Source organism: Eptatretus burgeri, chromosome 3 (assembly GCF_056783735.1).
Source record: "Eptatretus burgeri isolate ZD-2024b chromosome 3, Ebu_testis_v1, whole genome shotgun sequence".
In the NCBI taxonomy this organism is placed as follows: domain Eukaryota; kingdom Metazoa; phylum Chordata; class Myxini; order Myxiniformes; family Myxinidae; genus Eptatretus; species Eptatretus burgeri.
Genome location: NC_140963.1, coordinates 35,368,060 through 35,378,194, shown reverse-complemented (window position 1 = coordinate 35,378,194; position 10,135 = coordinate 35,368,060). Strand labels below are relative to the sequence as shown.

At 40.4% G+C, this 10,135-nt stretch overlaps 1 protein-coding gene and 1 long non-coding RNA gene across 2 annotated transcripts in view; one reads left to right on the top strand and one right to left on the bottom strand.

Annotated features, from left to right (window-relative positions):
- The window catches only part of LOC147029676 (uncharacterized), a 9,041-nt gene extending 3,452 nt beyond the window's left edge, over window positions 1-5,589 (bottom strand). The window contains exon 1 of the long non-coding RNA XR_015056015.1: window positions 5,526-5,589. This is a non-coding gene — a long non-coding RNA (uncharacterized LOC147029676). The remainder of the gene's footprint in view (window positions 1-5,525) is intronic.
- Window positions 5,590-9,153: 3,564 nt separating this feature from the next.
- The window catches only part of LOC147029674 (protein mono-ADP-ribosyltransferase PARP14-like), a 111,091-nt gene continuing 110,109 nt past the window's right edge, over window positions 9,154-10,135 (top strand). The window contains exon 1 of the mRNA XM_085872880.1: window positions 9,154-9,354. The gene's annotated coding sequence lies outside the window, so the exon portion shown is untranslated. The remainder of the gene's footprint in view (window positions 9,355-10,135) is intronic.

Sequence of the window (10,135 nt, the reverse complement as noted above, 5' to 3'; positions counted from 1 at the left end):
ATAACTGCAAAAATACATTGGTTTGTGATGCAAGCATAAAATTTGACACAAATATTCTTTGAGGTCCACTTTTTTTCAAAAAAGGCGCTGGCCACGCAAAATTCCAAGATGGCGACCATTTTTCAAGATGGCCGCCATATGCACAGAAAATTCCTCTTCTGCAGCTAAATATTTGAAACAAAACACAACATTAAGGGTGTAAACCAAAGTTTTTTGTGTCTAAGATTTTAGCATGATTATTTTTTGTCAGGTAACACCTCACAGCATGGTTGTAACAAAGATGGCATCCAAGATGTCTGCCGCAAAACCAAAACAATGCTCATATTTCAGGAAATAATAGACATAGACTCATAATTTTTGGATCTATACCTAGGTTTTTGGGGTCAACTAATTAGGTGGACATGGTTTTAGATTCCTAGTTCCCATGCATACTGCTGAAACAAAGATGGGAGTCCAAGATGGCTGCCACAATAGCTATAAACCATTGTTCACGAACTAGCGTTTGGAACAAAATCTAGATTTTTTTATTTAAGATTTACTAACTTGACAGACATGGTTCAGATATGGACAGAAAAATTCTTCCCATTTTGCTTCGGGAAAATCAACCATGGACGGTTAGTCTTCATAGGAGATGCTGAGGCCATGCTCATGCAACATTTCTACCAGGCTTCTCTTCCTGGTTTTGGCAAAGATAGAGAGACCCATGTACACTGGGAATGGTGTTGCTCTGTCTTTGGCGTGTCTGTGTGTTGCTGCTTCCTCTTTGTATCAGGAATATAAGTTATACTGCAGCAGCTGGGAAATGGCTTGGTCAGACTTTGAAGCCCCAAATCTCAGCTGTGATTTGATGTCTGCTCCATGTTCAACCATCCCGATGAATTGAAGGAGAATGGGTAGTATAGCATCTTTAACACAGCCTTCAGGAAATGTGCCATCAGATCTTGATTGATAGTCTAGTATGTGTCGTCTCAAGAGTTTTGCAGCTTTAGCCATCACAAGTGCATCAGAGTATTCTGATGCTTTTGATAGTGACAAAGCCACATCTTTCTGGAATGCTAAAAGCACACCTCTTCCCTTTTTGTAAGCTTCAAGCTCAGGGATTTCAGCCAATAATTTATCCTTGAATCTGGTGGTATTGACAGTGGGAGTATCAACAGCCAGTTGTGCCAGACATTGTTGGTATAACTGGTAAATATCTGCAATGGGGAAGACTGTGGGACCGTCTGAATTCAGACTGGTTTCAACAATGTAATTCACCAATTCCGAAAGAACCAGTGGGTACACATCTGGTTCCTCCTTAGTTTGAAGTGAGTCTTTCTCAACACTTCTGAGATGATATCTCTCCCTGTTGTACAGAGCAGTGATACAGGCACCATGATATTTTAGTTCCTGGGCAATGGCATCTCCACCACCCAGTTTTACTAACAACGTGCCATCATTCAGTGTTTGAACGCACTCATGCAGCCTCTTGTCCAAGTTCATGGTCATAACTTGCCGAAGGTCAGATTCAGGTGATATCTTTTCACACATAATACATACTTGACCGCCATGGCTAGTTCGTCGCTGCTTCACATGCCCTTCATCTGTTTCACTACCACGAGAGTCGGATCGACGTTTCTTGGCACGATCGAGTTTAGTGTTATTAAATAACAACCGACAACTCATGTGGTACTTTTCCTCATTCCTTCTCAGCGTTGCCTCTATACCTCCACCCTCATTCAGTCTAGCTGGGTCTAAAATCAATGGGAGTGCACTGATCTCATTGAATAGAGGTATATTGGTCGCTAACATAGTATACCCATCATGTTCTGGGACATGATGGGTAGGAGGGGAAGTCAGGGCTTCATTATTTTTGTCTTTTTTGGCAAAGACAGCATCTAGTGCAGTCTGTTTGCCTCTTGGCTAAAATTGGATTCGCATCTGCCATTTTGATTAAGGCTGAGGGTTTATCCTTTTACCACCTTAATCGACGCACATTCCTGTATGGGATACGACTAGGTTCAGGTGACCTACACCTAGCCCGATCATTCATCCAGTGCCATTTAATTCCCGTGTGATCTGTACACCATTCGGGTAACTACATGAGCAAGTCATGTATAGCTCCCTTACCCTTGGCTCGGCTCTCCCGCGCTGGCACACCCTGTCAATTCAGGCGCGGCTATCTAACTAAATCTAGTAACTACAAACTACTGTTTACTAGCTACTGGATATGGGGCTGTTCGACAGCATTTGGGACACTAAACTAAACTATACTACAACTACTAATGTATTACTACAGCATTAGTAAAGCTAGATCAGCTGACACTGAACCCCATGCTGAGTTACACAGCAGTGATGTCACCAGTGTGCCCTGGTTGTGCGCTGACATCACTCTATTATAATTATGCTAAGCTTTCCTCCACCCTCTAAAATGCAATCTGACAAAATAAGTAATGATTCTAATGAAATCCATTATCTTTATTACCTATTTGCCGACTTATAGTACTTAGTATTTCTATGTTTATTCATTGATGAGATATTTTTAAGTTTTACGACAGCCATCTTGGACGCCATCTTTGTTGTGACAGGTAATTTTGCAATATGCAATATATTTTGCAATATATGACAGGTAATTTTGCAAACAAGTGAACATTTATGGAATAAATCAGAAATAAAAGTATTTTACCACTAAATTTTGTGAAATGATAAATGATTATTACCAGCTTGATTTTTCTGGAGATATGGCTTCACAGCCATCTTGAAAATGGCAGCCATTTTAATTTTCAGCAGGAGCAATATTTTTGCATAAAGAGTGATCCTTGGAGACTAGAGATCATTTATGTTAAATTTCATGCTTGCATCACAAGATATTCTGATGAAAATAAGAAAATATCTTCAGCACAGTTCGTGAAATATTAGGATTTATAGATTTCATGGTGGCCATCTTGGACGCCATCTTTGCTTTGACCATTTGATTATGTACTAGAGCCCAGACAACATTCCTATTAGATTCTTTGACCCCTAAAACCTAGGCATACACTCAAAATATTGTCTTTAATCCAAATACTTGCTTTAGGAATAATACTTTTCAATTTGGATGGCGGCCATCTTGGAAAATGGTCGCCATCTTGATTTTTTTCGTGGCCAGCACCATTTTTTAACACAGTAGACCAAAGAGAGTATTTGTGCCAAATTTCATGCTTGCATCACAAACCAAAGTATTCTAGGGGTATTTTGCAGTTATCTGCTGCACTATGTGTAACATTCTATTCCACACATTAAAGTTAAAGGTCATCATTCGGCAGCCATGGTGGTCCTACATGAAGCCAAAAGCTTCTTCACAGCTATCATATCCACAGACATGGCAAGTTGGAGGTGACGAGAAACTGTTTGGAAGGCATCGAAAGCGGGTTTTTTTAATTTATAAGATGTGATTGAATGGTGAGGTGATACTGCGTGCGGAATCCTGGAGGGTGGTGATGTGGCCTTCGGGTTCGGTGAGGGAATGCTTCATCCAAAATGGCCGCCAAAATGGGTAAAATCATAGAATACAGTATATAGCATCTCAAAAATGTGGCAAATTGCAAAAATAGTCATTGGGATTTGGTTCCTGATCATTAGTTACTAGTTTCTGATAATTGGCTGCATACTACTTTCTGCATTTTTGGTGGTATTGAGCCTCTGCTACAAACAAATCAAATCCTCGGATTCACTTTAAGAGCCACTCATGATTGTTCTCTTCTGTTATTTGCAGCACTTTCTGCCATCTACCACGTTCAAATAAAGAGGTGCCTTCCTTTGTGTGGATGCCTGCCTTTTTTACATGGATTCGGCATTCAGTATTGTAGAAAATACAATCAGGTTCAAAAATGATCTTTTTTGATGCTTTCTTGCGCTTTAGCCTTCCTTCTTGGCTGGTAGATGGTTCAGGAGCTTCAGGGTCGTTAGATGGTTTACTAGCTGTTAACCTATGTAGGTTCAGGGTAAATCTTTGGTAACATCCTCGGTGATAGCCCTCGTTCTCCTGGATCTCATCAGGAATGCCCTGACAGACATGTCATTCGATATGAAGAACCTGGTGGTTCAGCTAAGCAACGATCCCATATATTTTTGAGAAGTGCCAATCTATCATTTGGATTCGTAAAGTCTGAAAAAGATGTGAACGATCCATGCTTATGAATGAATGAATGACACAATGTTCCCGTTTGCGGTTTCTTTCCATTTCACCAACTTTCTTTTGACAATGAAATTAAACTATTTCTTGCTTGTCTGACATCTTGACTTGTGATCTTGATCTTGACTAGCTACGGTCTTTCTAAGCTAACTAATCTAACCTGGAAAGAGAAAAAAAAATGCTCCTTGAGCCAGGCTTCTCCCCACCCAGGGCTTTACCCACAGCCTTCTCCTGGCACGCCGTTGGTGACATTCCAGCACCATTGCCAAAGCTGTAGTATTCAGAGTTCTCATCTTCTACCTGCACTTCTTTTTCATTGCCATTTTGTTTAATGAAAATAGTGTAGCTGACAGTCATGTAATGTGTGATTGTCTCTGACTAAACAACTAAGATTGAACAAGATTTGTTACCGACGATGTTTTTTCATAAATGTCATTTTCTATCGTCTGTATGTAACCCCAATCATGCCAAAACTACTGGGCCAATTGCCACCAAACTTGGCACATGGACAAAGTTCGATCTTGTGGTGAACATGGGCGACTTGGCTTCATCTGTAGTCTCGGGAGGGAAGGTCGAATGAAATTCTCTATGTAAATGTGTATTGTGTAGCACCACGCAGTAGTGGCAGAGGGTATTACAAGTCAGCTGTGAGCTCACTTACATTTTTGCACTGTACATATCCCCAGAGTAAGAAGCCCCGAAGCCAACTTCCACTAATCAGGGAGACAGGGGAAGGGGTGTGGGAGGAAGGAGGTGAAGGGGTGGGAAGAGGGACCCAGTGTTGCCTGTCAAAGCCATGGCACCCCTACGAGTCTGAAATAAAATGAGGACGTGAAAAATGAAGGATATAGAGCATTTAAATGAAGAATTGTACAGTTAACAGACTTAGTGGTATGTAATGATTAGAGCGGATCCATTTTTTGACTGGCTGTTAAAACCTTGGCTGAGTCATACCAAAGACTCTAATAAACTGGGGGGTCCGTTGGTCCTTTGGACAAAATTTTCATTTGTCTTCACAGCTTTGGCCATTTTTGCTAGTCAACATAAGCAATAAGTTTCCCAGCCTGAAAGCTTTGGAACCCCAATAATACTAATAATTAGAGGTCGTTCAGGGTCTTGATGGTCTTAAAGGGTCTTCAGGGGTCGAAGGGGTCTCAGCAGTCAAAAGGGTCAAAAGGTACATTCCAATAGTATGTAATTAATTCAGACATACGTAATTAAGAGACACAAAAAGCACGACACACACACACACACACACACACACACACACACACACACACACACACACACACACACACACACACACACACACACACACACACACACACACACACCTCATCTCCATTTATAGTAGATGGTACATGCTGCTTACTTGCTTGGCGTTCAGCATTTGAAAAGGATGGAGCATGGACAAACAAACAACCACATTAGTCCATTGGCTGGATATGCTGACCGTGCACAGCCCTTCCCCTACCCCACCCCCACTGCAGTATAGGATAGGTATTCTTGGGGTAAAATGCCAGTGGCATAGAAAGGCCCCTTCATATGAGACCTGCCATGGGGCAAATGATAGAAAAGAAGGGACATTCAAGAAAGCCCCATTATATGAACTTTTCTGGACCATTACTTGGTTCCTCCTGAGAACACAAGGGTAATAGAGCATGCACACGAGATTTTTTGAATGGTCCTTATTTTCTATTGTCTGGCATTTTCCACAAGCCATGGAATTTTCGTTATTACCTTGCCAAAACGAAGTTTTTGCAGAATATGTTAGTCAGCTTGTATGTTTTTTTTTATCTTGCCAAAACGAAGTTTTGCAAGATATGTTAGTCAGCTTGTATGTTTTTTTTTTTTTTGTCTGTAATCACGTATAAAAAATTCTGCAGAGCACAGTTATCATTGGAAATTTTTGTAACTTCGCATATCAGAGGCCTATAGAGGTCCCTTTCAGTGCACAAAATTTTGAAGGTCAAAGGTCAAGGTCACTTTGGTGCAAATCAGGGGAGTCGACGAAATCCTTATTTTTTGAGTAATTTTGATCGGATCGTCTTCAAACTTCATGGGAATATAGTTCATGGTTTGGCGCTCAGCTGATTAATTTTTGGTGGCGATTGGCCTTCACCTTCATATGTTTTTTTTGTTGTTGTTTGTTTGTTTTTTTTTTGATCTGTAATCACGTATAAATCACTCTGCAGAGCACAGTTGTCATTGGAAATTTTTGTAACTTCGCATATCAGAGGCCTATAGAGGTCCCTTTCAGCGCATAAAATTTTGAACGTCAAGGTCAAAGGTCAAGGTCACTTTGGCGCAAATTAGGGGAGTCAACGAAACCCTTATTTTTTTAGTAATTTTGATTGGATCGTCTTCAAACTTCATGGGAATATAGTTCATGGTCTGGCGCTCAGCTGATTAATTTTTGGTGGCGATTGGCCTTGACCTTCATGGTTAGCGCCTCAGGTCAAACATATTTCACCCCAAGGTCAAATTTTCAAGTTTTAGGGATCATATCGTGTAGTACCTCAAATTGAACACCTCGATGAGTGCTTTCTAGATATGTCAAGCTTGAGACATTATGACGTCATTTGGTGACGTTATGAGGCAAACGCATATTTTTCATGGTTACTCTGTAGAACAATTCTCATCGGAATCTCTCGTAGGCAGATATTCCTCAAGGAGTCGCTCCTGGTGGATAGCAGCTCTGTTCACCTCAGTGTGACCTTAAATAAGTCACACGTGGTCACCTTTTGGCAAGATACGGGTCACCCTGCGGGTGACATTGGTTTTTTATTTTATATTGTTTGGCATTGTCCACAAGCCATGGAATGTCCATTATGTTTGATTGTCATTTTTCACTAGCCATGGAATGTCCCTTATTTTTTTATTGTCATTTTCCACAAGCCATGGAATGTCTCTTCTTTTATATTGTTTGGCATTTTCCACATGCCATGCCTGGTGTTGGCACAGTGGTAAGGGCAGCGGCTTGGGATCCAAAAGGTCCTGAGTTCAAGCCCGTTGGGCCACTGAATTAATACACCAGGGGTTGACTCAGCCTGTCATCCTTCTGAGGTCGGCGAAATGAGTACCAGTGTACTGGGCCGGTGTATACCCCGGTTAAAATAGGTGTACCATATCCCTGTGTCGTAAGAGGCGACCAGGGTTGCGTCAGGAAGGGCATCCGGCGTAAAACATGTGCCAAATCACGATGCGGATCATACGGATGATCCGCTGTGGCGACCCCTAACGGGAGCAGCCGAAAGAAGAAGAAGAAGAAGATTTTCCACATGCCATGGAATATCCTTTATATTTGATTGTCATTTGATTGAAACTTTGGGACAAAGTAGATATATGTATGGGGAAGTGCACAACACTGTCGGATTTTTGATATGACCCCTAGGGGCCGGGCCAGAAGGGGTGAGGTCATGGGGGCTGATTAAAAAAAAACTAACGTTAATGGGACAAAGCAGTGCGCGCGGGAATATGCGATGGTGTGCCATCGACAACGTAGTTCTAGTATTAAAATTGAAGTGTGTATTAAACAATGTGTGGGATGTCATGTTCTATGAACTCTCCAGTTACCTCTGCCACCAAAAGTGGAAGGTTATGTTTTCATCCCTGTCTGTCTGTTCATTTGTTTGTTTGTGCGCAAGATATCTCAGAAAGTTATTCATGGATTTGGATAAAACTTTTTGGACACATTGGGTGTGTAATAAGAAAGAATTGATTCAATTTTGGTGAAGATCTGAATCCGGATCCAATAATTTTTTCAGTGATTCTTCACCATTGAGATGGGGAAAAAAACTATGTATAGTGTGATATCTCAAAAATTTATTTGGCCAGATATGTTTAACTGGATCGGGCATTACGTGGCGGAGTTATGCACTCCAACGAGTTCCCTTGTAGTTAGAACTGCAATCGTTGAGTTACCAGCAATCCTTTCTGCAGTTCATAAACCACAAGAGGGGAACATGGAGTCATTCCAAAGTTAACTTAAACTGCCAAGAAGTATATGAGAGTATAACTACAGTTCTAACGAGACAACTTTTGCCTGAGCCAGAAATAAACTCCAACTGCGAGTGTGTTTGATACACTCAATATGTGCTCCTGATGAAAAAATGATGATGATGAAAAAAAATTTCATCCTGATGATGAAAAAAAACCTTGAATCTGTTTTCTCGATAACATACTTACACATCCTTTTGCTAACTTTTTGATCGAAATGCATGACTTGATCACACATGTTGGGACTTGAATTTGATTTGATGTGAAATCATTTTAAAAGTTTAAGTATCAACTGCTTGTGAGTTTTGACAAACCAACCTAATTTCCTCGGTATGTTTGAGATGATATATAAAGATACATTTAGACATTACAAATTAGCCAATCAAGTTCACATTTGACAAGAAGAAAAGGTTGTTTCGCAGGAATCCCACCCATGTTGTGATAAGTAATGCATCCAATTCAATGAGATGACTGTTTCTATAAATTATCCTTTTCCTCTCTCCCTTCTCTCTCTTACAGGACATCATTCCAGCAGATAATGTCTTCAATGGTCACAAATCACCAGTTTTTCCAAATGGATTCTTTTAAAAATGCGATGAACCTCATTCTGCATTCATACATTTGGAGGATGATATTGAGATTTGCCATCATCCTAGACTATATTACTGTGACATTGGAGTGCTTTCCTACAAGCACCCAAGCTTGGGTGCCGGTGATAACTCATCCATTCTTCAGAAAGCATCTTGGAATGTTTAATGGGCTGCACCAACTCTTTTGAGCAAATGGAATATCCACTAACATCCCTGCGAGGGATGGCACACAGTCACACATTGATGTATCACCCTGTCTGTGTAACCCTGTAATATGTGCACTGTCCCATGGTCATGCCAATTATGGTTCAGCAATGTTTGATAACATTATTATTTCTGAAAATTGTTTGATCAGAAAGTTTTCAGCTGCTGTTGTCCTTGTTTCAGTTTGTGAACACATTTCTACCCGCACTTTACATCGTGGAATTCATCTTCGCGTTCTTCGTTCAGGGGCTTTCATTCTGGACTCGAGCTGAGAACTTGCTCATCGCTCTAAGTTGCATGGTTTCCTTTGTGGATGTGATCACTCTTTATGGATATCTGGATAAACTCGTACGTGCCCTGCACTGTGTGTGATTGCTGCGTCTAACTACATCCAATGAGTCCCTGAAGGTAGGTTGTTTATTTAACATGACCTGTCTAAAATGTTGGTTGTGATTGTGTTCGGAGGCTTGAGATAAGCTGTTTGTGATTATTTAATGACTCTTGATATATTTTACATCTTTGGGATAAAAAAATTCTATGAGTTGAGGCCCAAGGAAGAGTGAGTTAAAATCTGAGAGTATGGTAGTGAAGTAACAATTGGGCACAAGCAGAAAAGGAAAAAACGAACTGGAAAGAGATAGTGAAAGCGAGCAGGGCAGGAAACACTGAATCCAGCAAGTAAAAGGGCGCTTGAAGCCTGGGAGGGAAGAGTGAAAGAATGACTACTGGAAGTGATGCTCTTAGTGATGTTTTTCTTTCCTATTTTCATCTTTGTTGGTTTTGGAGGTGCTCTGGGAAAACACGGGATTCAAAAATAAAACTGTGAAGAGCAAAGATTAATCACAGGCAACATACATTGTCAGGTTATGGCTCAATTTCCCAAATATTAATTTGAAATTCCCATAGAAATTTGGGTTAGGATAGTTTTAACATGTGGGGAATTTTTTTTCTTGTTAGTTCATAAAATGTCTGCAGATAAGTCCTGCTCTTCAATTACTTTTAAAAAAATGAACATTTATAGTTCATTTGGATAAAAAAAATAAGAAACATTTCTTTAATCAAAATCATGTCATGTCATTGAATGAATCCATGTAATCAAAAGGTTACGACCGTGGTTTGTCCAATTTACAAGGAACAATATAGGAAATTTACAGATGAAATTGTTGCTACATTATTCATTGACCTGGTA